Here is an 18,556-nt window from a genome sequence, read left to right as displayed (position 1 = left end):
GCATTCTCCTACTAGACTTTGGAACCTCTGCAATTTCAAACCAATCATACCAGATGCCGATGCCTTCCACTTAGAATATTGGAGCTCTCACCTTTTTTGCTCTCATTTCACAGGAGCACAGGTAACCAAGCAAGGCATTTTTTTGAGAAGGGTCAAAGTCAGTGTAGAAGGTTTCTGAATGGAAGTGAATGAGTGTTCAATGGATATGTCTTTCTTCAACTAATCTGACTGTAATGAAGCTTGAGAGGAATTGAGAGCAATATCTACAGGAAGATTAAAAATTGGATGAGAATAATTTTTTTTCTGCCAGAAAATATGTTTTTCTGGGATCACAGACCCCATGAGCTATCATCTTTTCCCTTTGCCTTTTTATATTGACAGGGTCTGGCAAATGGCTTAGGCTTTCCCTATGTTAGGGAAACTGGCTTTGCCCTGGAGAACCACCTGCCTCAACCTCACCCATACCTGAGTTTATTGGGAAGATTCAGCACCTCCATGGGGCTATGCCTTTTGTGCAAGAATCTGCATGTGAGAATTTTTCAAAGTTACAATCTTTTTTCTCTTTCAAAGGCAGGGATAAATCTTTCTCTCATAATACCCCCCTGTACTGTGGGTATTGATATGCAACTAAGGTTACTTGCAGAATTGTTCCCAAAAGTAAAATTAAAAATGTGTTAGAAATTGTTTGACTTAGGCTTACAGTGATTTTCCTGAAAAGCATTTCATAGTGTCAGACTGGAAGAGGATGCCATCACCTACCTTAGAAAGCCTCTTCAGATAATTCCAAGCCTCCAATATCTCAACATTTTGTCCTCTGTTAAGTCAAGTGAACACAACATGGTTGTGAGCCTACACATATTAAGGGGAAGCTCATTCCAATGAGGGTTTTCAGCACAGAGTGGTTGCAGTCAACAGTACTTTCCCAGTGAATGGGCTTTCTTAAGAATAGGTACTCCTGAAAATGCCACAACTCTCAGGAATGGATAGGTTATATCATTCTCAAGAATATGCTGTTGTGGGTATTACTCAGCAATACTTGAAGAAGAAAATGCTCACCAAAGTTTAAAGTCATGAAGTTCAAAATGTCAACTGCAGTATCCTTGCTAAGTATGAGCCTTCTGGGGCACACTCCCAGGCTCTCTGCAATGAAGTGGACTTCTACACCTGGGTGTTTTCCAATTCCACCTCAATGGCAACTGGAAAACAGAAAGCTGAACTCAAAAAGGTCTGCCCTTGCCTGTGCATTCTCTCATTCTGATGTGCTTGGCATTGGGAATATATTATTTTTTAAAAAATGAATGAATTGTGGCTGAATGCATATCTTACTTTCTGCTGATATTATTCAGGAGGCCAAGGGTGTATTTAAAACCTGGTTTCAGTGTATCTTTGGAGATCTAGTCTCAATAATAATGAAATGTTTTAAAGATTTTTCTATGTTTGATGGATGTTCTTAAAAGATGCTCTGTAGAATTGAGTGAATGATGTGGTGTTCTCATCTTTACTATGGTTGTGGGAATTATTTGATTGTTCTTTTGGGTAAACAGTGACACAAGCACACCTATTTGAAAGAGCTCAAATTGAAACTATGAAATCAGAGACATTAGTTGTGTGTCATGTTTGTGGTTCATTTAAGCAATTAAATGGGAATAAAAAAGATTTTGAATTTGGAAATGCTTTCAGATATGCTTTTTCTATACAGTTATCCCTATCACATCTCAAGATATTCTGTAACATTTTCTGTTTTTGAAACTGAGTTTTTGCCCAAATTGGGTCTTCATTTTTGTATTTTAGCTGTGATATTTTTGTTTAAATTTTGGATGTTGTGTTGCACTCTTTATTCAGTCATCACTCAGTGCTGCCTTTCTAAATTTCTACAAGTTTAAATTTAAATGCTTAGTTGTAGGTGCTGTGGTGTAAGGAATGCCATTCTTCATAAGTCAGGTGAGAGAAAAGCAAAACCAGCATATATGTAATCGCATGTACCTGGCAAGAAACAGAATAGGGCCAAGAATTTGCAAGGACACTGATGTACTTGGCAAGTTGAATTATTGTCAGTAATTATCGTTGCTTGAAGAATGATCTTGCAATTACTTCTTGCTGTTTTTGTATAGTACTTTGAAGCTGAGGAAATGACCTGGAATTCCTTGGGAGACCATTATCAATGATCTGTGTGTGTGTGTGTGTGTGTGTGTGTGTGTGTGTGTGTGTGTCTTCACTTAACTTGGCTTTCATCTCTAAAGCCCTTCTGCCTCTTAGTGTCCTCACAATGTTCTTTCCTCTTCCCTTTTTATTACTCAGCTTTGAAATTTTTGTACCATCCCTCTCTCTCACTGTAATGAATGTTCAAATTTGGAATTAGGTCCTCTTAATCCATGCTTAAAGTACCATCATCACTTATTTCATCTATTACTTTCAATTTTTGGAGCATTTTCGTGCCAGTATCTGTGACACAGGTCTGCAGTCTACATCCTCCAGGGACTGGTAAACACTTGGCATTGGCCCACTGAGCTTTGTGCAAGATAGGCAGTAGTCAGGTCAACTGATAGAGCCCTTATGTGAAGAGAGATTGGTCAGTTACTTCTGCATTTAAAGGTGTTGAAGGGCCCCTTGGAAACTCATACCAAGGGAATTTCTGAGTGCATTCTAATTGTAAGGCAACAGCAAAGTAGGTGGGGCCTGACATATGGAGTGTGCACAGAACAGCACTCCTCCCATGCTAATTCCTTTCAGGCTTCCATCACACATGCCTAGACTCCATTCTCTCCCAATTAGGGTTTTTTGCAGCTACCCACCTCCACTTAGAAGTCAAACTTCCCATGTTCCAGCTGTCTACAGTTTGGGTATTCAAGGAAAGGAGCAGCATCCCACCAAATTTACTATCATATTTCCCAATTAAAATATCACCTAACCTATCAGGCTGCACTGCATGCTCCCCTGCCTTGAATAGTCAACAGCCATCAGTCTTTGAGGCTGGTAGGGCCCCAAGCCAGTTTCCTGAGTCAGCAAAATTTCAGGTGAGCTCAGACTTGGAGGAGCAGATTCAGAGGGCAAAGCCGATTTTGACTGGACTAAGCTGGGTTACCCTTCTGGTTTCTAGCACCTCTCTGTCCCTCCCTGGTCTACTAGCCCTGGTGAGGACTAATTGCCTATAAGAGTATCTGGGTAGTCAAGCAGTGAGGATGCCCTCTGTGGTCAAATGAGAACAGCACCACCTAGCAGGCCTGCAGGGTCCTTTGGGCTGTCAGACTCCAGTGGGGTCCCTTGTCCTGGAAGGACCTTGATCTCTCAATGACCCACAAGTCTGTGCCCCCAAAAAACTCCAGCTCCTTTTCTGGGTGAAGATGTTTGGATCACATTTGTTGAAAAGAGCAGGTCCCTCACTCCCTTACTCTTCCCTCTTAGCATCAGAGCCTAGCCAGTGCTTGTCTTGAATCATGGTCTGAAGTGGTCATGACCTGAAGTGTCTCTGATTGACACGGAAAATGTGATGCCATTGTGTTGCCATACCACTGTTCTATGACATCAGGTGGAATCTGCAGTACAGTCTAGATGTCAGGGAAGCCATTCATTGAAACCCATGTTCCCCAGAAACACCCGCTGTGGAGAGAAACAATCTTCTTTCTCCTACTGGACCCTGAACCCTCTGCACCCTTCAAACCCAACATGCCCAATGCCAGCTTCTTCCACTTTGAATATTGGAACTCTTGCATCTTTTGTTCTCATGTCACAGAAGCATGGGTAACCAAGCTAACCATTTCATTGAGAAGGGTCAAAATCAGGGTAGAAGGTTTTTGAATGGAAGTGAATGAGTGTTCAATGGATACGACTTTCTGTAACTTATCTCCCTTTAATGAAGCTTGAGAGAAATCACAGCAGACATATCTACAGGAAGTCTGAAAATTGGATGAAGATTTATTTTTTTCTGCCAACAAATCTTTTTCCTGGAATCACAGACCCCATGAGCTATTATATTTTCTCTTTGCCTCTTTATATTTACAGACGGGGTCTGGCAAAGGGACTTAGACTTTCCCTATTTTAGGAAAACTAGCTTTTGCCCAGAGAATCACCTTCCTCAATCTCACCCATGCCTGAGTTGACAGGCAAGACCCTGTACCTCCATGGGGGTGTGCATTTTGCCCAGATATCTGCTGGTTAGAATTTTTCAAAGGAAATGTTCAGGAAGAATATAAATAGTGAGAAAGTAACAAGTAGATTGTGATTGTGATTGTTTAACATCTTGGGGTTCGGGTGTGAATGGTCTAAAAAAAACTTCTGTACTAATGACCTGAGTATATCATGTTTCCCACATATGCCTGACTCTCCTCCTACTTCAGGTCACCAAAGATCATTGGGATAATTTTCTCCTCAGTGCAGAGCACAAACTATTTTCTCCATAAAAAGACAGGGATAAATCTTTCTCTCATGACTGGATTGTGTGTCTTGATATGCAACAAATGTTGCTTGCAGGATTGTTTGCAAAAGTAAAATTAAAAATTTGTAAGCAATTGTTTGGCTTAGCCTTGGGGTGGTTTTCCATTAAAGAATTTCACAGTCAGACTGGAAGAGGATCCCATCGCCTACCTTAATAGCCTCTTCAGATAATGCCAACCCTTCACTGTCTCAACATTTTGTCCTCTGTTAATTCAAGTGAATACAACATGGTTGGAAAAGTGTTGGTTTTAAGTGGAAGCTCATTCCTGTAATAGTTTTCAGCATGGAGTGTTATGGGGCACAACTTAGGAACAGACCAACCACCACTGAGAAGTCCAAATTTGAGAGTCTTTTTTAAGCCATCTGGCTGACTGTCTTATACAATGCCCCAAAAATGGCTATTGGGAGAACAACCCTGACCATATGGTTTCAGGGGGTTTTATACCATAAATCAGTACATCAATCATAAGTGTCTGCTGCTAGAATTTAAATTTAAAAACTAACATAATGGTTTCTGTAATCATTAGCAGACAGGGAAAGGGGTCAAAATGACTGACTTAGGAACAAACTAAAGAATGGTTGGTAACATCTAAACCATGGTACATGGTTTAGGAAACTAGGAATCAAAAAGAGAACAATTTTCCATTATGCAAGAATTGCCATTTTATCATTTTGTATTGTCAAACAAGTCATGCTAAGCACTGTCAATGGGTACAGAGGTGGGGCATTCCAATGGTAGAAGCATTTCCTACATAACACAAAGTCTCAACACAAAATGTAGTCTGTATAATCATTGCCTATATAGACTGTCATATAACATTACCATACAGTCAAATATGTCAACCCATCACAGAACCTGCATTTACAGTCAGCAGTGATTCCCCAGTGACCTGGATTTCTAAAGAGTATGCCAGGAATGAGACAATTCTCAGAAACTGATACATTATGTCTTTCTCGTGAATATGCCAATGTGGTTATTTAATCAGCAAGTTCTTGAAGAAGAAAATACTCACCAGGGTTGAAAGGTATGAAATTCAAAATGTCAACTGCAGTAGTTCTTGTGAAGTAGGAGCCCTCTGGAGCACACTTCCAGGCTCTCCTCAAATGAAGTGGACTTCTACACCTGGGTGTTTTCCAAGTCAAACTCAATATCAACTGGAAAACCTAGAGATGAAGACAAAAGAGAGCTGCCCTCAGCCCTGCATTTTCTCATTCTGTTTAGCACAGCAGAATATAATTGGGAATACATTTTTTTAAAGAAACATGAATTCTGACTGAATACATATCTTAAACTCTGCTGATATCATTCAGGGGGCACAGAGCATAATTAATATCTGGTTTCCCTGTATCACTGAAGTCTGATCTCAAATCTAATGAACTATTTTTTATACATTTTGCTGTTTCTTGTATTCTTGATAATCGCCATTCTAATTGGGGTGAGATGGAATCTAAGTGTAGTTTTGATTTGCATTTTTCTTATTACTAAAGATGGTGAACATTTTTTCATAAGTTTGTTGATTACTTGTAGATATTCTTCTGTGAAGCGTCTGTTCATATCCTTAGCCCATTTGTTGATTGGGTTGTTTGTATTCTTCGTGTAGAGTTTTTTGAGTTCTTTATATATTCTGGAAATTAGTGCTCTATCTGAAGTATGAGTGGCAAAGATATTCTCCCACACTGTAGGCTCTCTCTTTGCATTGCTGATAGTTTCCTTTGCTGAGAGAAAGCTATTTAGTTTGAATCTATCCCATTTATTGATTCTTGCTTTCATTTCTTGTGCTATGGGAGTCCTGTTAAGGAAGTCTGATCTGAAGCCAACAAGGCAAACATTTGGACCTACTTTTTCTTCTATAAGATGCAGGGTCTCTGGTCTTATTTCAAGGTCCTTGATCAATTGTGAGTTGATTTTTGTGCAGGGTTTAGTTTCATTCTGTTGCATGTGGATTTCCAGTTTTCCCAGTACCATTTGTTGAAGAGGCTATCTTTTCTCCATTGCATATTTTTGGCACCTTTGACTGATATTAGAAAATTGTATTTATTTGGATTTGTGACCATTTCCTCTATTCTGTACCATTGATCTACCTGTCTATTTTGGTTCCAATACCATGCTGTTTTTGTTACTATTGCTTTGTAGTATAGTTGAAGTTCTGGTATTGCGATACCCTGTTTCATTCACTCTTCCTGCTAAGGATTCCTTTAGCTATTCTGGGTTTCTTATTCTTCCAGATGAATTTCATGACTTCTTGCTCTATTTCTGTAAGGTACGTCATTGGGATTTTAATTGGAATTGCATTGAATCTGTATAACACTTTTGGTAGTATGGCCATTTTGACAATATTAATTCTGCCTATCCAAGAACATGGGAGATATTTCCATCTTCTAAGGTCTTCCTTAATTTCTTTCTTCAATGTTTTGTAGATTTCATTGTAGAGATCTTTTACCTCTTTGGTTAGATTGATTCCCAAGTATTTTATTTTTTTGAGGCTATTGCAAATGGGGTTGTTTTCCTCATTTCCCTTTCAGCTGTTTCATCACTTACATATAAAAATGCTTTAGATTTATGCATGTTGATTTTATAGCCTGCTATTTTGCTGAATTCATTGATGAGGTCTAGAAGTTTTCTGGAGGAGGTTTTTGGATCCTCTAAATATAGAATCATGTCATCAGCAAATAATGACAGTTCCTCTTTTCCTATTTGTATCTCTTTAATTTATTTAGTCTGCCTAATTGCTCTGACTAGTTTCAAGGACAATGTTAAATAGAAGTGGTGAAAGAGGACATCCCTGTTTTGTTCCTGTTTTTAAAGGGAATGCTTTCAGTTTTTCTCCATTAGGAATGATGTTGGCCATGGGCTTAGCATAAATAGCCTTTACAATGTTCAGGTATGTTCCTACTATCCCTATTTTTTCTAGTGTTTTCAGCATGAAGGGGTGTTGCATATTGTCAAATGCTTTTTCTGTATCATTTGAAATAACCATATGATTCTTATCCTTAAGTCTATTGATATGATGGATTACGTTTATTGATTTACGAATGTTGAACCATCCTTGCATTCCAGGGATGAACCCCACTTGATTGTGGTGCACAATTTTCTTAATATGTTTTTGGACCCAGTTTGCCAATATTTTGTTAAGGATCTTTGCATCTATATTCATCAAGGATATTGGTCTAAAATTTTCTTTCCTTGATGTGTCTTTGCCCGGTTTGGGTATGAGGGTGATATTAGCTTCATAGAATGAGTTCGGTAGGGTACCCTCCTTTTCTATTTCCTAGAATACTTCGAGAAGTATTGGAATGAGTTCTTCTTTGAAGGTCTTGTAGAACTTGGCTGAGAATCCGTCTGGTCCTGGGCTTTTCTTGAATAGTAGATTTTTAATGGCTTCTTCTATTTCATTGCTTGATATTGATCTGTTTAAATTGTGTATGTCCTCCTGGTTCAGTTTGGGAGGAGCACATGTCTCTAGAAATTTGTCAATGTCCTCGGTAGTTTCTATTTTGTTGGAATACAGATTTTCAAAGTAGCGTCTCATTATGTTCTGTATCTCAGTGATGTCTGTCATGATATTTCTTTTTGCATCATGTATTTTAGTAATTTGAGTCTTCTCCCTCCTTCTCTTTGTTAGAGTGGCTAAGGGCTTGTCTATTTTGTTTACTTTCTCAAAGAACCAATTTTGTTTTGTCAATTTTTTGAATTGTTTCTTTTGTTTCAATTTCATTGATTTCAGCTCTGATTTTAATTATTTCCTGTCTTCTATTACTTTTGCTGTTATTCTGTTCTTCTTTTTCTAGGACTTTGAGCTGTAATGTGAGGTCATTTAGTTGTTGACTTTTCATTCTCTTCTGGAATGTACTCCATGCAAAGAATTTTCCTCTTAGTACCGTTTTCATAGTGTACCAGAGATTTTGATATGCTGCATCATCATTCTCATTGACCTCTAAGAATTTTTTTTTATCTCCTCCCTGATGTTTTTGGTTATCCAGGTTTCATTCAATAGCATATTATTTAGTCTCCAGGTGTTGGAGTAATTTCTCTTTTTTATTTTATCATCAATTTCTACTCTCAGTCCATTATGATCTGATAGAACACAAGGCAGTATCTCTATTTTTTTGCATTTCCTAAGGGCTGCTTTGTGGCATAACATACAGACTATTTTCAAGAAGGTTCCATGTGCTGCTGAGAAGAAAGTGAATCCACTTGTTGATGGATGGAATATGCTATACATGTCTATTAAGTCTAGGTTATTGATTGTGTTATTGAGTTCTATGGTTTCTTTGATTGGATTTTGTTTGGAAGATCTATCTACTGGTGAAAACAGTGCATTAAATTCACCCAGAATTATTGTGTTGTGGTCTATGTGATTCCTGAAATTGAGAAGGATTTGTTTGATGTACAGGGATGCACCATTGTTTGGGGCATAAATATTTATTATCGTTATGTCTTCCTGATTTATGGTTCCCTTAAGCAGTATGAAATGTCCTTCTTTATCCCTTCTGACTAGCTTTGGCTTGAAGTCCAGTTTATCTGATATAAGGATGGAAACCCCCGCTTTTTTACTGGGTCCATGTGCGTGGTTAGGTTTTTTCCCATCCTTTCACCTTTAGTCTGTGGATGTCTTTTTCTAAGAGATGAGTCTCTTGCAGGCAGCATATTGTTGGGTCTTTCTTTTTAATCCATTCTGCCAGTCTATGTCTTTTGATTGATGAGTTTAGGCCCTTAACGTTCAGGGTTGTTATTGAGAAATGATTTGTATTCCCAGTCATTTGGCTTATTTTTGGTTTTTAAGTTGGCTTGGTTTCTCCTTTGAGTGTTTTTTCTCTAAGGTAGTTCCTCCCTTTGCTGCCCTCCATTGTTGTTTTTCATTTCCTCCTCATGGAATATTTTGTTGAGAACATTCTGTAGTTCAGGCTTTCTATTTGTAAATTCTTTTCACTTTTGTTTATCATGGAAGGATTTTATTTCATCTTCAAATCTGAAGGTTAGTTTTGCTGGGTATAGGATTCTTGGTTGGCAACCATGTTCTTTCAGAGCTTGAAATATGTTGGTCCAGGCCCTTCTAACTTTTAGAGTCTCGGTTGAGAAGTCAGCAGCTATCCATATTTGTCTCCCCCTATATGTAATCTGATGCTTTTCTCTCACGGCCTTCAAAATCCTATCTTTATTTTGAATGTTAGGCATTTCATTATAATGTGCCTTGGTGTGGATCTGTTGTGATTCTGTGCATTTGGTGTTCTGTAAGCCTCTTGTATTTGATTTTCCATTTTGTTCTTCAGGTTTGGGAAATTTTCTGATATTATTTCATCGAATAGGTTGTTCATTCCTTTGGTTTATATCTCTGTGCCTTCCTCAATCCTGATAATTCTTCAATTTGGTCTTTTTATGATGTCCCATAGTTCTTGGAGATTCTGTTCATGATTTCTTACCATCTTCTCTGTTTGGGCAACTTTATATTCAAGATCAAATATTTTGTCTTCATTGTCTGAGGTTCTGTCTTCCAAGTGGTCTAGTCTTTTGGTGATGCTTTCCATTGAGTTTTTTATTTGGTTTATTGTCTCCTTCATTTCAAGGATTTCCATTTGTTTTTTTTGTTTGTTTGTTTGTTTGTTTGTTTGTTTTTTTGAGAATCTCTATCTCTTTGTTGAGATGATCTTTTGCTTCCTGCAGGTGCTTTTTCAGCTTATTGGTATTATCATTCATTGCCTGCATTTGCTCTCTTATCTCATCCTTTGCTTCGCGAATCATCTTAATCATGTATAATCTGAAGTCCTTTTCTGACATTTCTTCTAACATACTGTCATTGGATTCTACTAATATAGAATCTAGATTTGTTTGGATCATTTTCTTCCCTTGCTTTTTCATGTTGTTTATGTATCTTCCCCTCTAGCACTGCAGATCTGGGGTATTGGAGATTTCCCCTTATAGGCTTATAGTGGCCCTATAGGTTTCCAAAACCTTTTCTTTAAGGGGAGATCAATATTAGCAGTGCCTAAATCAGACACTATGCAATCCTAGACCAAATAGCCCCTATGGGGACAATAACAAAATTATCATAATAAACAAAATGTGTTCAAATGTTATCTTCGGTAAAACAAACAGGTTTACAATAATGTCTGCAGTTTCTAATGGAGGACAAGCAGGATGCAGAGGGATGTAGAATATGGCTGTTAATGGGATAATAAAAGAATATACAGAAGTTCTAGAAAATTAAATGGGTGAGACAGAATTAATATTATCAAAATGACCATACTTCCAAAGGTGCTATACAGATTTAATGCAATTCCAATTAAAATCCCCGTGACATTTCTCATAGAAACAGAAAAAGCAATCATGAAATTCATCTGGAAGAACAAAAGACCCAGAATAGCCAAAGCAATCCTTGGCAGGAAAAGTGATGCAAGAAGTATCACTATACCACACCTTAAAATCTACTATAGGGCAATAGTAACAAAAAAGGCATGGTACTGGAACCAAAATAAACAGGTAGATCAATGGTACAGGATACATACCCACATAAGTATAATAACCTCAAACTAGAAAAGGGTGCCAAAAACTTACAATGGAGAAAAGATAGCCTCTTCAACAAATGGTGCTAGGAAAACTGGAAATCCATATGCAGTAAAATGAAACTAAACCTCTATCTCTCACACTGTACAAAACTCAACTCAAAATGGATCAAGGATCTAGGAATTAGTTCTTCACCAAATAGAAGAAAAAGTAGGCCCAAATCTCCATCATGTTGGCTTAGGACAAGACTTCCTTAACAAGACCCTCATAGCACAAGAAATAAAAGCAAGAATCAATAAATGAAATAGAGTCAAACTAAAAGCTTTTTTCTCAGCACAGGAAACAATCAATAATGTGAAAAGAGAGCCTGCAGAGTGGAAGAAAATCTTTCCACACACACTTCAGACAGAGCACTCATCTCCAAAGTTTATAAAGAACTTAAAAAATGTTACACCCAAAATACAAAGAACCCAATCAATAAATGGGCTAAGGAAATGGGCAGACACTTCAGAGAAGAAGATATACAGGTGATCAACAAATATATTAAAAAGTGTTCATCATCCCTAGTAATTAGAGAAATGCAAATTAAAACCACCCTAAGATTTCATCCAACTCCAATTAGAATGACTATTCTCGAGAACACAAGCAATAATAAGTGTTGGTGTGGGTGTGGGGAAAAAGCCACACTCATACATTACTGCTGGAGTTGCAAATTGGTACAACCACTCTGGAAAGCAGTATGGAGATTCCTCAGAAAGCTTAGAATGGACCCACCATTTCACTCAGCTATCCCACTCCTCGGTTTATACCCAAAGGACTTAAAATCAGCGTGATGCAGACACATCAACTTCATAGCAGTTCAATTCACTTTACCTAGAGTATGGAGCCAACATAGATGCCCTTCAATTGACAAATGGATAAAGAAACTGTGGTATATATACACAATGGAATATTACTCAGCCATGAAGAAGAATAAAATCATGACATTTGCTGGTAATGGATGAAGTTGGAAAATATCATGCTAAGTGAAATAGGCCAAGCCCAAAAAACCAAAGGCTGAATGTTTTCTCTGATAAGTGCATGACAATATATAACAATGGGTAGTGGTGGGGGAAGAGAAGAATGAAGGAACTTCAAATGGTGTAGAGGAAAAAAGCAGTGGGAGGGGATGGAGATTGAAAAACAGTAGAATGAAACAGTATTACCATATATATATTATATATATATATATATATGATTACATGAAAGGCATGAATATATATTTTGTACAACCATAGAAATGAAAAGTTTCCCCCTCTTTGTGTACAATGAATCAAAATGTGTCTGTAAAAATAAAAAATATTTTAGAATCAGATCCAAGATGGCAGACTAGAGGGAGGCTGCGTTCCATGTCACTCTGTAACTCTGGTTTCAAGCAGAGGATATCTGTTTCTTGGTGAGGCAGTTTTTGCTGCTTATCGATCCCCTGCTGTTTACCCCATTTGTTGGTGTGATTACCTGCAGTCTGCCAGCATATCGATGCCTTTTTTGAGTGCAGATTGCTCACTGTCAGGTGCCTATCATCCACCATTTGCCTGCCTCTCACCTGTCCATCGCCTACCTTACACCGATCCATCAACCAACACACGAGGTCCACCTCCCGATCATCCAACAACAGTCAGCAAACTGATCAATGACCAACAGTGGAGCACCAGCAGACTGCTGTTGCCTAGAAGTTCACTATTACAGTACCAGCAGGCTTGATTACACGTGGCAGCCACCATTTTGAGACAACAGCCAGGTCCCATAGGTCCCCTGGACAGACTGACTGAGCCCCGTCTCCAGGATCCCTCAGACCGACTGATCACTCCCTGCCTCTGGGGCCCTTACATTGACTGCTCCCTGCCTCCAGGACCCCCATACCAACAGACTGCGCCCTATCACTGGGAACCCAGACTGACTGATTGCACCTGGCCTCCAGGACACCCAACCACACCAAACACATTGGTCAGGACCCCTGCCTGACCAATCACATCCCAACTCCAGGACCTCCAACTGATTAAGTCCACACGCTGAGCTGCAGCTCCCCATTTGCCAATAGGTTTCAAAGCAAAAGCAACCATCTTGGATAATCCTGGAAGCTGTAGCTCCAATCCTTAGGTGGGACAAATTCCATCCTGAGATGCCTGCTGGAGACTTGAAGCTCATTGTCAGGTAACTCTCATGTATCAGGCTACTGAACTCTGGGAGGTTTCATTACTATATGACTGTTATACTGTAGATTTTCTTTTTTCTCCTTATTGAAAAATTTTAACTTTTTATTTCTTTACTTTTCTTGCTCTCTTTTCCTTTTGTTTACCTGTTCCCTCAGAGTCTCTTTCTCCCTTTTTTGCATGCTAACATTCAATTTGCTTTGATTACACTCTCACCCTTTTCAATTATCTAGAACTTCTGTATATTCTTTCCTTATTCCATTAACAGCTACATTCTACATCCCTCTGCATCCTCTTTGTCCGCCAATAGAAAATGTAGACCTTATTGCAAATCTGTTTGTTTTACTGAAAATAATATTTGAACTCCTTCTGTTGATTATGACAATATTGTTATTGTCCTCATAGGGGCTATTTGGTCTAGGATTGCATAGTGTCTGAATTGGGCAATCTAATATTGATGTCCCCTTAAAGAAAAGGTTTGGGAAACCTGTAGGGCCACATAAGCCTATAGGGGGAAATCTGCAATACCCCAGATGTGCACTGCTAGAGGGGAAGATACATGAACAACATGAAAAAACAAGGGAAGAAAATGATCCAAATAAATCTTGATTCTATATTAATAGAATCCAATGACAGTATATTAGAAGAAATGTCAGAAAAAGACTTCAGATTATACATGATTAAGATGATTCGCGAAGCAAAGGATGAGATAAAAGAGCAAATGCGGGCAATGAATGATAATACCAATAAGCTGAAAGAGCAACTGCAGGAAGCAAAAGATCATTTCAACAAAGAGATAGAGATTCTCAAAAAAAAAAAAAATGGAAATCCTTAAAATGAAGGAAACAATAAACCAAATAAAAAACTCAATGGAAAGCATCACCAAAAGACTAGACCACTTGGAAGACAGAACCTCAGACAATGAAGACAAAATATTTAATCTTGAAAATAAAGTTGCCCAGAGAAGATGGTAAGAAATCATGAACAGAATCTCCAAGAACTATGAGACATCATGAAAAGACCAAATTGAAGAATTATCAGGATTGAGGAAGGCACAGAGATACAAACCAAAGGAACGAACAACCTATTCAATGAAATTATATCAGAACATTTCCCAAACATGAAGAATGAAATGGAAACTCAAATACAAGAGGTTTACATAACACCAAATGCACAAAATTATTACAGATCCACAACAAGGCACATTATAATGAAAATGCTTAACATTCAAAATAAAATAGGATTTTGAAGGCTGCGAGAGAAAAGCATCAGATTGCATATATGGGGAAACCAATACGGACAACAGCAGACTTCTCAACCCAGACTCTAAAAGCTAGAAGGGCCTGGACCAACATATTTCAAGCTCTGAAAGAACATGGTTGCCAACCAAGAATCCTATACCCAGCAAAACTAACCTTCAGATTTGAAGATGAAATAAAATCCTTCCATGATAAACAAAAGTGAAAAGAATTTACAAATAGAAAGCCTGAACCGCAGAATGTTCTCAACAAAATATTCCATGAGGAGGAAATGAAAAACAACAATGGAGGGCAGCAAAGGGAGGAACTACCTTAGAGAAAAAACACTCAAAGGAGAAACCAAGCCAACTTAAAAACCAAAAATAAGCCAAATGACTGGGAATACAAATCATATCTCAATAATAACCCTGAATGTTAATGGCCTAAACTCATCAATCAAAAGACATAGACTGGCAGAATGGATTAAAAAGAAAGACCCAACAATATGCTGCCTGCAAGAGACTCATCTCATAGAAAAAAACATCCACAGACTAAAGGTGAAAGGATGGGAAAAACCTACCATGCACGTGGATTCAGTAAAAAGTGGAGGTTTCCATCCTTATATCAGATAAAGTGGACTTCGAGCCAAACTTATTCAGAAAAGATAAAGAAGGACATTTCATACTGCTTAAGGGAACCATAAATCAGGAATACATAACAATAGTAAATATTTATGCCCCAAACAATGGTGCATCCCTGTACATCAAACAAATCTTTTTCAACTTAAGGAATCAAATAGACCATAACACAAAAATTCTGGGTCTCTTTAACACACCACTGTCACCAATAGATACATCTTCCAAACAAAAACCAACCAAAGAAACCATAGAACTCAATAACACAATCAATAACCTAGACTTAATAGACATATATAGAATATTCCATCCATCAATGAGCGGATTCACTTTCTTCTCAGCACATGGAACCTTCTTGAAAATAGACCATATATTATGCCACAAAGAAGGCCTTAGGAAATGCAAAAAAATAGAGATAATGCTTTGTGTTCTATCAGATCATAATGGACTGAGAGAAGAAATCAATGACAAAATAAAAAACAAAATTACTCCAACACCTGGAGAATAGCATATAAATAATATGCCATTGAATGAAATATGGATAACAGAAAACACCAGGGAGAAGATTAAAAAATATTTAGAGATCAATGAGAATGATGATACAACATATCAAAATCTCTGCAACACTATGAACACAGTACTAAGGAAAATTCATTGCATGGAGCACATTCCAGAAAAGAATGAAGAGTCAACAATTAAATGACCTAACATTACAGTTAAAAGCCCTAGAAAAAGAAGAACAGAATAACAGCAAAAGTAGTAGAAGACAGGAATAATTAAAATCAGAGCTGAAATCAATGAAATTGAAACAAAAGAAACAATTCAAAAAATTGACAAAACAAAAAGTTGGTTCTTTGAGAAAGTAAACAAAATAGACAAACCCTTAACCACACTAACAAAAAGAAGGAGAGAGAAAACTCAAATTACTAAAATTCGTGATGAAAAAGGACATATCACGACAGACACCACTGAGATAATTAACATAATGAGAAGCTACTTTGAAAAATCTGTATTCCAACAAAATAGAAACTACCAAAGATTTTGAGAAATGTCTAGAGACATATTAAGAAAATCATGCATCACGATCAAGTGGGGTTCATTCCTGGAATGCAAGGATGGTTTAACATACGAAAAATGAACCAGGAGGACATAAACAATTTAAACAGATCAATATCAAGCAATGAAATAGAAGAAGCCATTAAAAACATACCATTCAAGAAAAGCCCAGGACCAGATGGATTCTCAGCCGAGTTCTACAAGACCTTCAAAGAAGAACTCATTCCAATACTTCTCAAAGTATTCCAGGAAGTAGAAAAGGAGGGTACCCTACCGAACTCATTCTATGAAGCTAATATCACCCTCATACCCAAACCAGGCAAAGACACATCAAGGAAAGAAAATTTTAGACCAATATCCTTGATGAATATAGATGCAAAGATCCTTAACAAAATATTGGCAAACCATATCCAAAAACATATTAAGAAAATCGTGCACCACCATCAAGTGGGGTTCATCCCTGGAATGCAAGGATGGTTTAACATCTGTAAATCAATAAACATAATCCATCATGTCAATAGACTTAAGGATAAGAATCATGTGGTTATTTCAATTGACTCATTCTGACTCAATTGACTCAAAAAAAGTGTTCAATAAAATACAACACGCCTTCATGCTCAAAACACTGGAAAAAATAGGGATATAGGAACATACCTGAACATTGTAAAGGCTATTTATGCTAAGCCTATGGCCAACATCATTCTTAATGGAGAAAAACTAAAAGCATTCCCTTTAAAAATGGGAACAAGAGTTCCATCAGTAGCGGGAGTGGAGAGCAGACCCCAGAGAGCCCTGAGCAGCCCCACCGATGCTGCCCCAGCCTAGTTACCATCACACCCCAGGAGGAGCTGCAGCTGCCACAGCCAGCCCCAGTTACCATCACTGCAACCATGAGCAGCGAGGCCAAGACCCAGCAGCCGCCTGCTGTCCCCCGCCTCGCCCTCAGCGCTGCCCACACCAAGCCCCGCACCACAGACAGCGGCGCAGGGAGCGGTGCCCCCCGGCCTTACATAGGCGTAGCCTGCCAGCGGGGACAAGAAGGTCATCGCAATGAAGGTTTTGGGAACAGTAAAATGGTTCAATGTAAGAAATGGACATGGTTTCATCAACAGGAATGACACCAAGGAAGATGTATTTGTACACCAGACTGCCATAAAGAAGAATAACCCCAGGAAGTACCTTCGCAGTGTAGGAGATGGAGAGACTGTGGAGTTTGATGTTGTTGAAGGAGAAAAGGGTGCGGTGGCAGCAAATGTTACAGGCCCTGGTGGAGTTCCAGTTCAAGGCAGTAAATATGCAGCGGACCATAACCATTATAGACGCTACCCACGTCGTAGGGGTCCTCCACGCAATTACCAGCAGAACTATCAGAAGAGTGAGAGGGGGGAAAAGGATGAGGGATTGGAGAGTGCTCCCTGAAGGCCAGGCCCAACAACGCTGGCACTACCGCAGGCGAAGGTTCCCACCTTGCTACATGCGGAGACCCTATGGGCGTTAACCACAGTATTCCAACCCTCCTGTGCAGGCAGAAGTGATGGAGGGTGCTGACAACCAGGGTGCAGGAGAACAAGGTAGACCAGTAAGACAGAATATGTATCGGGGTTACAGACCACGATTCCGCAGGGGCCCTCCTCGCCAAAGGCAGCCTAGAGAGGATGGCAATGAAGAGGATAAGGAAATTCAAGGAGACGAGACCCAAGGTCAGCAGCCACCTCAAATGTCGGTGCCCCCGCAATTTCAATTACCGATGCAGATGCCCAGAAAACCCTAAACCACAAGATGGCAAAGAGACAAAAGCAGCCATCCACCAGCTGAGAATTTGTCCACTCCCGAGGCTGAGCAGGGCAGGGCTGAGTAAATGCCAGGCTTACCATCTCTACCATCTCCAGTTTAGACATCCAACAAAAAGAAGGGAATATGAAATTCCAGCAATAAGAAATGAACAAAAGATTGGAGCTGAAGACCTTAAGTGCTTGCTTTTTGCCCGTTGACCAGATAACTAGAACTATCTGCATTACCTATGCAGCATGGGGTTTTTATTATTTTACCTAAAGATGTCTCTTTTTGGTAATGGCAAATGTGTTTTTTAAAAAAGCCTGGTTTTTCTCAATACACCTTTAAAGGTTTTTAAATTGTTTCATATCTGGTCAAGTTGAGATTTTTAAGAACTTTATTTTTAATTTGTAATAAAAGTTTACAACTTGATTTTTTCAAAAAAGTCAACAAACTGCAAGCACCTGTTAATAAAGGTCTTAAATAATAATTTTAAAAAATGGGAACAAGACAGGAATGTCCTCTTTCACCACTTCTATTCAACATTGTCCTCGAAAGTCTAGCCACAGCAATTAGACAGACCAAAGAAAGTAAAGAGATACGAATAGGAAAAGAGGAACTTAAGCTGTCACTATTTGCTGATGACATGATTCTATATTTAGAGGATCCAAAAACCTCCTCCAGAAAACTTCTAGACCTCATCAATGAATTCAGCAAAATAGCAGGCTA

At 38.6% G+C, this 18,556-nt stretch overlaps 1 pseudogene across 1 annotated transcript; it reads left to right on the top strand.

Moving 5' to 3' along the window:
* The first annotated feature begins 16,929 nt into the window (after positions 1-16,929).
* Positions 16,930-18,317, top strand: LOC306642877 (Y-box-binding protein 1-like; annotated as a pseudogene). Its single transcript has one exon. The product of its transcript is annotated as a Y-box-binding protein 1-like (transcript).
* The last annotated feature ends 239 nt before the right edge of the window (positions 18,318-18,556 follow it).

The sequence above is a fragment of the Sciurus vulgaris genome (assembly GCF_902686455.1).
Source record: "Sciurus vulgaris genome assembly, chromosome: 13".
Classification (NCBI taxonomy): Eukaryota; Metazoa; Chordata; class Mammalia; order Rodentia; family Sciuridae; genus Sciurus; species Sciurus vulgaris.
Note: the sequence above shows the minus strand (reverse complement) of the source record. Positions and strands in the feature narration are given on the sequence as shown.